General features: G+C 47.4%; 1 protein-coding gene across 2 annotated transcripts in view; it reads left to right on the top strand.

The window, feature by feature from the left end:
- Positions 1-4,137: 4,137 nt before the first annotated feature.
- FBXO34 (F-box protein 34) overlaps positions 4,138-9,639 on the top strand; it is a 39,396-nt gene continuing 33,894 nt past the window's right edge. Inside the window, exon 1 of one of the 2 annotated variants that reach the window (XM_074584245.1) lies at positions 4,138-4,270. The gene's annotated coding sequence lies outside the window, so the exon portion shown is untranslated. The remainder of the gene's footprint in view (positions 4,271-9,639) is intronic. The other variant, XM_074584244.1, reaches the window with a different exon arrangement.

Below are 9,639 nucleotides of genomic sequence, written 5' to 3'. Positions count from 1 at the left end.
CAATTTGAATTTATCTATTTCTTGACAATACAACTGTTATTATCAGATGCATTTTGTGCCGAGGAAATCTGCTAACTTGCTCATTCTACTCTTCACTTGTTCACATGGGATATTGTTCTTTGTGAGGGTAATTCTTCCTGCCCTGGCATAAATGCACCTTACCCGAGAGCAATATGGAACATGTAGGGAAACCTATCTCCAAATTTAGCCCTGAAATATTTACAATTTCTGAATATATTTTTGGTGAAAGCTCAGGCTAATGGAGTTGTGAAGCTGTAGCCCACAGTGCCACATACTTGTATGGAGTCAAAGAAGCGCCTCTGTAGGCAAACTACTGTATGTGGAGCCTGGCATGATGCTGCAGAGAGTCCTGCCAAATTTAACTGATAACCTCTTGATCAAGTGTTTGTGCAGCATTACGGCGCATTGGCTGTCGTTCCCACTTCTGCTTACGCTTTTCATCCAAAGTGGTCGCTAGTTTAAAAACCAGAACAAATTACAGGAGCAGAAAATAGAAGCTAAATTCCTGCCTTGCAACAGCTAGGAAACACAGTTATGCCTTCTGCTGCATTTTCTTGCTCTGCTCTTCAGGTTTCATTTTGCACAGCAGCATGTTTTTAACAGGGGTGTGGGACAGCCACCCACCAAGCCTCAGCCTGTAGGCTGGGAGGAGGGCATGGGCCCAACAGGTAGAAGACGACAGACATTTGGATTCTCACCAGGATGAGCTTGGAGGGCGTCTTGCCGTTCCTTTGCTCTACCACCTAGATTAGCACATACAACAAACCACATGCAGCAGCCCACGGTGTTAAAATGAAATTGGTAACCTTGCTCTGTTCCTTCAAGGAGCACTTTACAGATGCCTAAACCCCAGATGTGTGGGCCCGGGATCCCGAGCTGATGGAAACACCTACACGCTGGCTATGCAAAGCAAGTCTCCTACATCCCTTGTTTGATGTTTCGTGCAAGCAGGTCTCTCTGCTCAGGAGGCGGGAGGTTCCACTTGCCCTTGGGAGGTGTCTAACACTCTCTGGGCTATAAATAGAAAGACGAGGTACCCGACTCTGGGTATTATATTGCACTCTGGCAGCCTGACACCTAATAGCTAGATGTTGTAGCACATTTATAAGCTCCCAGCTTTCACTGGAGCTAGTCTAAAATGCAAACTAGCAACCTTCTAATGCAAAGTACAGTTGGAAACAAAGCCTGAGTAGTTTTTCTCTCAGCATATCTTTACATCCTGTTATTTACGATGCATTTACACCGAATGTTCCCTGCTGTTACAGATTTCAGTCAAAAACCCGCTCCAGCAGTACAGGTTAAAGCATCCTGCAGCTGGTTTCGTCCTCCAAGGCCCAAAGTCGCATTCTTGAGGAACTCACATTTCCTTCCGAACAGACTCAAACCTTGCTGGTTTTCTTCCAGGGGGAAGAGGGGAGTGGGAATTAACCCAAGAACAAATGCTGGATTCAGCCATAAGCCGCTGCTGAGTTGAGAGCAAACGTTTTCTTGTTTCCAGGGATTTTGGAGTGGGTTACTTTGGGTGAATTGTACCTTTACCCCCTTTAGCAAAAGCAGATGAAGAAACACTTAGTGTGGTGGTACTAGATGATGTTTTAGCAGCATTAAGTAGCTTTCTAATAGATTTAGGCCAGGACCATTGCATTTTCATTTTAAAAGAGCATACTTTTCCCTAGCTTAGACAAGACTTTTAGTATTTTTTTTATTTTAGGGATGTAGGTGGTTTAAAACCTGTCTGTATTTTTTTCTCAGCATGCATCTCCTTTGCGTCATCATTGCCCAGAAGTAGAACATCTCGTGTGGAAGTTGGATGCGACTGCTGGAGTTAAGTGTTTCACAGCTAAAGCAAATACAAAGGTGATAAGGAACAGCCTGGTTTAGAGAATATAACACAAAGCTTTGAGGAATATGACCGTTAATTAAGATGGAAACTATAAAAGAGCTATAATGCCTTGGTTAATCCTATGTACTCTGAGAAAGTTAAACTTCTCCAGGTCTCGGATAAGATAGGACTGGTTTTCTTTATCTATTGTTTTTTTAATGTTCAAGGCTACCGAAATGCAAAAGTGCCAGATGGCCATGTAAGCTAAACAATGTGCAAAATCTTTCTTGTATTATCACTAAAAGCCTCGGGGGGCTGGGGGGAGAAAGGTTATTTAATCATTAGAGTCACTTAGCAGCAAATGGCATTTAGCTGTCTTTATCAACTTGCAACAAAAGATTGGGTCCATACAGTTTGGGGCCTTTTGCTAATATGACAGGGCACATATTTCAATCCTCTTTAAGTCATCTGGCAGTATCTTGTGTGTCAGTGGGTGGTACCAGGCTAGTAAATAGTTTTGTTTTTTTTTTTCCATGTGCACAAAAAAAATCACCATGGACCTGTACCAAAATACAGAATTTTCCCCTGGAACACATGAAGCTACTGTGTCAGCAGCAGCTAAATCCTGGTGTTGTTCTAGGGTTTTGTTACAGTCCAGAGGAGAAAGTACTGGAGGGATGAGGAACTGTAGGTTCTGCTTTCCATCCTCTCACTGATCTGATATTTGACCTTCAGCAACTCATTTTACCTCTGTCTCCCCTCCCATCCTTACTTTGTCTTCACATATAGTGGTCATAGTCAACAGGGACTGCAGAGACTTTGGGAGATTCATCTCAGCCATCTGAGACGCCATGTTAATGTGGTCCTGTGCCTTGGCTAATTAGCTCTGCCCCTCGTCAGGACTACTGCGGCACAGCGCTGTGCTGACACACTTATGTTGCTTTTTAGCTGGAAAATGGTCTCAAGGATCTTCTCACTGTATTGCATTACACAGAGCAAGCAGTGTCTCCACTGCCGCTCTCCTGCAGGTCAGAGAAACCAGGCCTTTTCACTTTGCTTGCCCTGCTGTCACCCTGGGTCATCTGTGGTCCCCACGGGGACCTGCATCCCTCCCCGCTTCCCTCTCAGCAGAAACAAACTGCTGAAATCTTTTGAGGAGAGGGGAGGCTCTTCCTTGCAGGAACCCCTTAGGCTTGAGCTACCATCTGGTGCCACCACTTAATTCCCCTTTTCCTTCCCTTTGCGTTTCGCTCTTGTCCTCAATGCCTTTGGTTTTGGAGGATGTCTCCGGTGCCCGTCTCTTTCTCCCTGCAGGCTGAGGGTTTTGCGGGGATGGCACGGAGAAGGTGGCTGGGGTGATGCTCGTGTGACCAACCACTGCCAGGTGTCCTGGGGTACATCTACACCGGGAACAGCAGCTCGTGTGTTCCTCTGCGAGGGCAGCAACTGCACGGATGAAGGCAAAGGGTATTTAGTGATTGTGCTGGTGTGGCAATGTTGTCGAAAGGCTAGCTGGTAGGGCTGGCATGGCGCTGGTGGGGCTCCAGTACCCTGAACCTGAAGGACAACCCCTTCACCCTTCCAGTAACCTCCCAGCAGCTCTTCTGTCCCTGCAGTCAGGAGTTAAGTCGATTTTAAAGCCAGAAGGTCTATCAGATGGGTTTCTTTGGCCTCCTGCAGAGGTCCATAGGGATTTTTAGCCTGGTATCAGCATATTAAATCCACTCCTAACCTGGCGGGCTGGGAGCTGGCATCCCCCTTGTTTTCAGTGCCACGTAGGTGGCTAAACCTCACAGCAACCGGCACTGAGCTCAGAGCCTTGAGACACCATGGCGGCACCGACTCTGAGCTCTGAGCCTGGAGACACCATGGTGCACGAGGCTGCGGGGCCCCCAGGCCTGACAGCGCCGGGACTATGGGGGGACCTCGACCCTGCGGCTCCCCGGCGCCGGGCTCTGCCTTGCAAACGTCCCCGGCCTTCAACCTGCCAGCCAGGACCCGCTCAGAGCCCGACCCGGCCCCGAGGAGACCGCTGAGGCCCTGAGGAGAGCTCCGGTGGCGGGAAGGGCCGTGGCGGGCAGCCCTGAGGGGAGCTGCGGGCCCTAAGGAGACCCGAGAGGCCCCGAGTCGGGCCCCCGCTGTGCCCGCCCGGCTCTGCCTGGCGGGGCGGCCGGTGCCTGGCACGGCGCGGGGGCGGTCGGCGGTGCCGCGGCCCTTCCCCGGCGGGCCCGGGCCCGTCCCGCTCCGTCCCGCCCCGGGCGCCGATTGGCGCGGCCGGCTCGGCCCCTCCCGCCGCCGCGGCTGAGGCGCTGGGGGGGGATCCGGCCGCGCCGCGCCGAGCTCAGCACGGCGGCTCCGCGCAGCTCGCCACCGCCGCCGGGACGTTCCCCCCTCCTCCCCGCGGGAGCGCGGCCGGCCCCGCTCCGGGTAGGCTTCTCTCGGGGCGGCGGGGCCGGGGCTGGGAAGGGTGAGGGCGGCCACGGGGTTCGCGCAGGTGGGCGGCGAGCAGGCCCCGCACGCACCGCCCGCTCTCCTGGCCGGCCATGGCGGCGGCGGGGGCCGCCGAGGGGCCGCTGGCCGCCCGCCGGACGGGGCTGCGCGGCGTCGGGCCCTGCCGAGGGCACCGGGCCTCCTCGCTACCCCGCCGTCGCCTCCTCTCGGGTTTATTTAATTTGATTTTATTCCCGGTGCTCCCCTCGCTGAGGCCGGGGGGCCGCCTCCCCGGGGGGTTCCCCCGTCCTGCCCCCTCCGCGGCGCCGCTGGCAGCGCTCCCCAGGCGGGTCTGACAGCGGGGCCGGGGCTCCTCCGCACCGCCCCCGCCTGCGGGTCTCCTCCTGGGCCTGCGAGCAAGCATGAAGGGTTTTTCTCTAAAAAAACAACCCCAAAACATGTTTTTCCCCAAATTTTGTTCTTCTGAGCGCTGTCACTTCTGACGGTGTTTTTCTGCACGGCTTACCCCCTGCTTGCTACATCTGAGCCTTTTGGAGGAGGGGTTGTGAAACTCGATAAACAGCGATCCGAAAAGAAACCTTTAATCATTATTAGATATTGTGGATAATACTTCTACTAATGTGCTCATGCGGGGATGGTGTAAGAAGCTAAGGAAAGGTTAAAAGTACAACGACAGTGGAAGTGATTTCTTCTCAAAATTACTTCCTCCAAGGCCTTACTCGAAACAATAAGCGTAGCTTTTAATTTCTTCAGTAAACTGAGGTTATTGACTTGTGCCGTGTGGCTTCCAGTTGGGGAAAAAATAAATCTTCTTGTGTCAGCCAGAGGAGTGGGTCCGACACCCGTCCTGCGAGGTGTTTTGTGCAACGCCCAGCAGCAGCGTACGTCTCCCTGCTCTGCTTTTAAATAACCAGGTCGGATGGGGCTGTGAAGCGCAGCCACAGCAGCTCAGGCTTCGTTTCGGGCTGCAAAACCCGCCTGCGAAGCTGTGTAAATACTCAGGTGGTTAACCCTGCTGTGCCACATGCTATCTTGGCTGTGCCATAGCTCTCGGTATCCAGTTTTGGTCGCTGGAGATATCCAGGCAAGCTTTGAAACCAGCTAACATGCGGCGCAGACTTGAGTTGCGAGTCTTAATGAGTGTTTTGCGTAGTGCTTCGTGTTTTCTCGGATGAAAGGTTTTGCATAATTGGCCATTATAAATGTCTGTCACCCCTAGGGAAGAGCCCCCAAAAAAATAATAAGTGTGGAGGTAGGCAGTTGTTTTGGAAGTCTGAAGTCTAAACCCGTAAGTGCCTGTAGGTTGTTAATGTTGTTACCGCTTAATGTGGAGGCAGCAAAATGACTAAAAAAAAAAAAAAAAATCTCTTGTCTTTTTGAGCCGTTTGATCAGCATCGTCTGCACAAATGACATCCTGCTTACGTTTGAGCTACTTGTTCTTCAGTGCCCAGAAGAATTCCTAATGTGACTCCAGTTGCACCAGAGTTGAGTTGGTTTTTTTTACCCTTGAAATCTTAACTGGAAGCCTTTTACAGTGTTTTGATTCCTTTTTAATAAATGGCTAATCCCTTGCTGCAGGGGATGGGAGTGTTTTTGAATGAGGCGTTTTTGGGTCCTTAGGGGAGGGGGAAGGGAGCGCCTTGTATTGCTTTCCAGCAGCCACCCGCCTTCCCTGGGCCCGAGTGAAAGAGCCTTATTGACTGGTTTTGAAGGTAACATGCCCAATTCTCCTCTTACATGCTAAAACCCATAAATTTGCTGTAGCGCAGAGCCTTTGAGGGAAAGAAGTGGAATGTCAAGGAGCCTGGGCTTCATCACGAGCAGCCTGGTTACAAAGGCGCTGTCTGTTAATTGCATCACGCTTATCAAAATCTCCCCTTCTAATGACAAAGTTCCATTTTAATAGGTGTGAGAAGTTGTGGGCTTTGATTTAATACCAGTGTCTTAAAATCATCTTGCATGTTCTGTATGACTAAGTTGTCTCTTTCATATTTAATTGGAGAACGAGCAGAGGCTGAGGAGGAAGCTGTGTTCGTTTCACTTGCACGAAATGCTCTTTAAAATTTTTTCTCCATTTAGATAAGGACCATGAAGAAGTGTGAGTGACTTGTCAAGCGCTAAGCTGCAACTAATTTTCTTATAGGTGTATAAAACATCTTTCTGTGTCCCTTAAAATTGGAAGCTGGTCTTGTGGCGTGACGAGGACGTGTACCACAGGGTTGGTAAGCTTTCTGCCGGCTTGAATAGCAGCTGGCAGCGAGAACGTGTGGTCATAGAGACTGGCCTGTGGTTCCCTTGACAGGATAGGCTGCGGTTTTGGGGTACAGGGGTGCCAAGGTTGATTTTTGGTACTGTGAAGTTGAATACTGTGTAGTAGATACTACCTAGGTACTAACTGGAGCTTCCAGGTGTCAACATGTTCATGATAACGTGTTATTTTCACTTCTTGCTGCCCTGTAGCATAGCAAAGCAAGCAATTCAGTATAATCCTCAAACACCGCTTGCTTTATTACCAGAAGATATGGCATATTTCGGTATTCCTGTTGCAGGTTTGAGATCTGGTTTCAGAGAAGATAGCAGCTTTTCTTGTAGCCGGTGGTTGAGTCTGTAAGGACAACATAGGACTGGTCTTAAACCTATGATTAAAGATAATGTAGTTCTGGAAGAATGCATCTCTTGTTCTTGTCTGCTGCTTTTTTTGGCTCTTGTGGATTATTTGGTTATTGGATGTGTTACTAGGTGTTCCTATCCATACATTTAAGCTTTTGAAGGAGATCTTAGTTTAGTGAAAGTGGCTGGTTAGAGATCAGCTTCCCAGCTCTGTAAGCTCTGCAGTAAGGAGGGCACAGGAATGCTGCTTTGGTATGTGTGGCTGCTTGGTTTTTATTTGTACCATATTTTACTGGATTTTGATGCTATTAGCTTATTAAAGTTAGAATCTATTAAAGTCAGTGTGACAGACTTTTTTTGAAGTGTGAATGTTGTCCTTTTTTTAAATGTCATTTTTCTGCCCTCCCAAAAATATGAATCAGGATAAATGCCTGTAGTGCAGATACCGGCTGTAGTTGTGTGATTTGTATTTGGAATTTGTAGTTGTGGAATTTGTGTTTATTCCCCAAATAACTTTTCCTTTTTGTCTTGTTGTGGAAGGGGAATATCTGCTGTATCACTTGCTAATCCTGCTGTTGCAGTCTTATGCCTAGAGCACAACTGGAGAGGTATTTATCACTGTAGGCATGGTGGTTAGTTTTAATCTAGCTATTTTGGGTATCAAACATAGAGAAATCACAGCGGGAATGGCTTTGGTATAGGGTGGGCTTGGACAGCCAGTTCGTGGCAAAACCTAGGTGTCTGCAGTGTCATTGTAATGGGTGTCAGAGGCAGGTAGATTAAATATAGCTCAGATATGCCTAAACATGTTGCAGTTGCACCTCCTATTGCAGTACAGACGTAATGTGAGTGTTTACATAGATCACCCTCCTACACATCGGAGGTTCAACTCCATCTGATAGTGAGTTGCTGCTGGACAGCCACATGACTAATTGATACTGTTTTGAGAGGAAAAATATACTACAGAGGGAGGCATAAATGGCTCTTAAGAACATGTCAGCTTTTTTTTTAAAAAAAATGTCATTAAGAAATGGCTGATTGGTATCTTGGGGTGCAGAAAGTAGTTTTATTTTCCACGTTATTAAAAAAATAATAAAATAACCTTGCTGTGTCTGCAATTTGTAGCAAAGTAATGGCATTTAGGCAGCACAGAGGCTGAATTTCTGCCAGTTAAAATCTTGCTGTCCTAATGTGCCATTCTGCACGGTGCTTGGAAGCTAAGATGCAATGTTCTTCTGCCTTGCAGCAAAACAACTAGCGATTAAAAATTCAGCAGATGTTGTGGTTCACTTAACTACTTGTTCTTGCATCATTCAGGTCATATCACACAATTAATGTTGCTAATGTTCAATCTAGCTTTTTTTGTTCTAAGAATGGAAATTATCTGAACTACCATGGGATTTATGGAACTGTTTTGGCAGGAACTGGGCTGTGCAAAGTAAATTATTCAGAACTGTTTTCATTCTTCCCCTAACTTGGAGAATCTCCTTTTGATTTCTCAAATATTACTTGTTCGTGCCAGACAGGGCTTTCATTTTCTGCAGCTTTTCTCGCATTAAAAATCGAAGTGTTTTCTTTCGATTGCTTTGAGATAAACGAGACTCCCTGGTTGAGAAGAGGTGGGGGGAAAGAATAGGGATAAGGATAAGTGCTTCCTTTCTTACTTAAACTCACTATTTCATTTGGCCACAGAAGTATTCTTGTATGAGAATTCTCATTTTGTTTCGGGCAGGGTTTCTATTGCTTTCCATACATCTACTTTTAATTTGCACAATTTTAGTTAATAGTATTCAATCCAGTGTGTCACTTACTTGATTTTTAAATTAGAGTTAAACTTTACTTCCCCTTCCTTATGTTCCTTTAATTATGTAGTTTTGGGGTTCTTTCTGTAGCACACACAGATTCTGGAAACCTTTTTTAGGCTACTTGGAGCTACAAAAAGCAAGGCTTGTGGCTTGTTTTCACTTCTTCCACCAGTTTTCTGTTGGGAAGCTGGTGCCTGTACTGCAAAAGAAGAAGCCTACCCTCTTCCTTCGAGATCAGTGCAGTGACTGTGGTTTTGGTTGACCTCTTTCCACCTTCTCAAGACACACCTCCTGATGCTCGCAGGAGGAGATTGATGCTCCTAGGTGGATGCCCCCTAAATTGGATGCATGCATTGATGTACATCTTTATGGATGGTGCTGTTACAAGCACGATAAAGGCAGGCTAACAATGGAGAAAAGTTGCTGGGTCTTTCAAGGTCTTTGAGAGAAACTTGCTATACTGGGGCAGCTCTTGGCTCCAGTGCTTAAGAGAAACTAAATTCAGAATGTGGAACACGGGTGGAGTATTTTGGTCAAGGGCACGCGCGAGGTTCAGCCATCGCTCAGCGCATTGCTGCAGGTAGCTTGAGAACAACAGGGCTTAGGAGAAGGATGTATCTTAAGCATGAAGCAAGTGACAAATTGGTAATAGCAATGGAAAAGCTGGATTTCTGCGTTACAGTGTATGGTATACAATATGTGATGGAGACACCTGTAAAACAGCTTTTGGAGAAGTAATGGGGAAAAACTGGAGACTTCCAGTTCATGCATGTTGTTTGAACTTGCAATTTGGACGACTTTTTTCGATATGTCAATTAGCACTTCAAGAGGATGTATTTTTAGTCAAGGCAGATATTTTTCTTCGGAAAAACCTGCTTGGACTATTAATGCTAATGTACTTTGAGAGAACTTGTTTCAGCTAAATTGTC

The sequence above is a fragment of the Larus michahellis genome, chromosome 4, assembly GCF_964199755.1.
Source record: "Larus michahellis chromosome 4, bLarMic1.1, whole genome shotgun sequence".
Taxonomy (NCBI): Eukaryota; Metazoa; Chordata; class Aves; order Charadriiformes; family Laridae; genus Larus; species Larus michahellis.
This window is presented reverse-complemented; position numbering and strand designations above follow the sequence as displayed.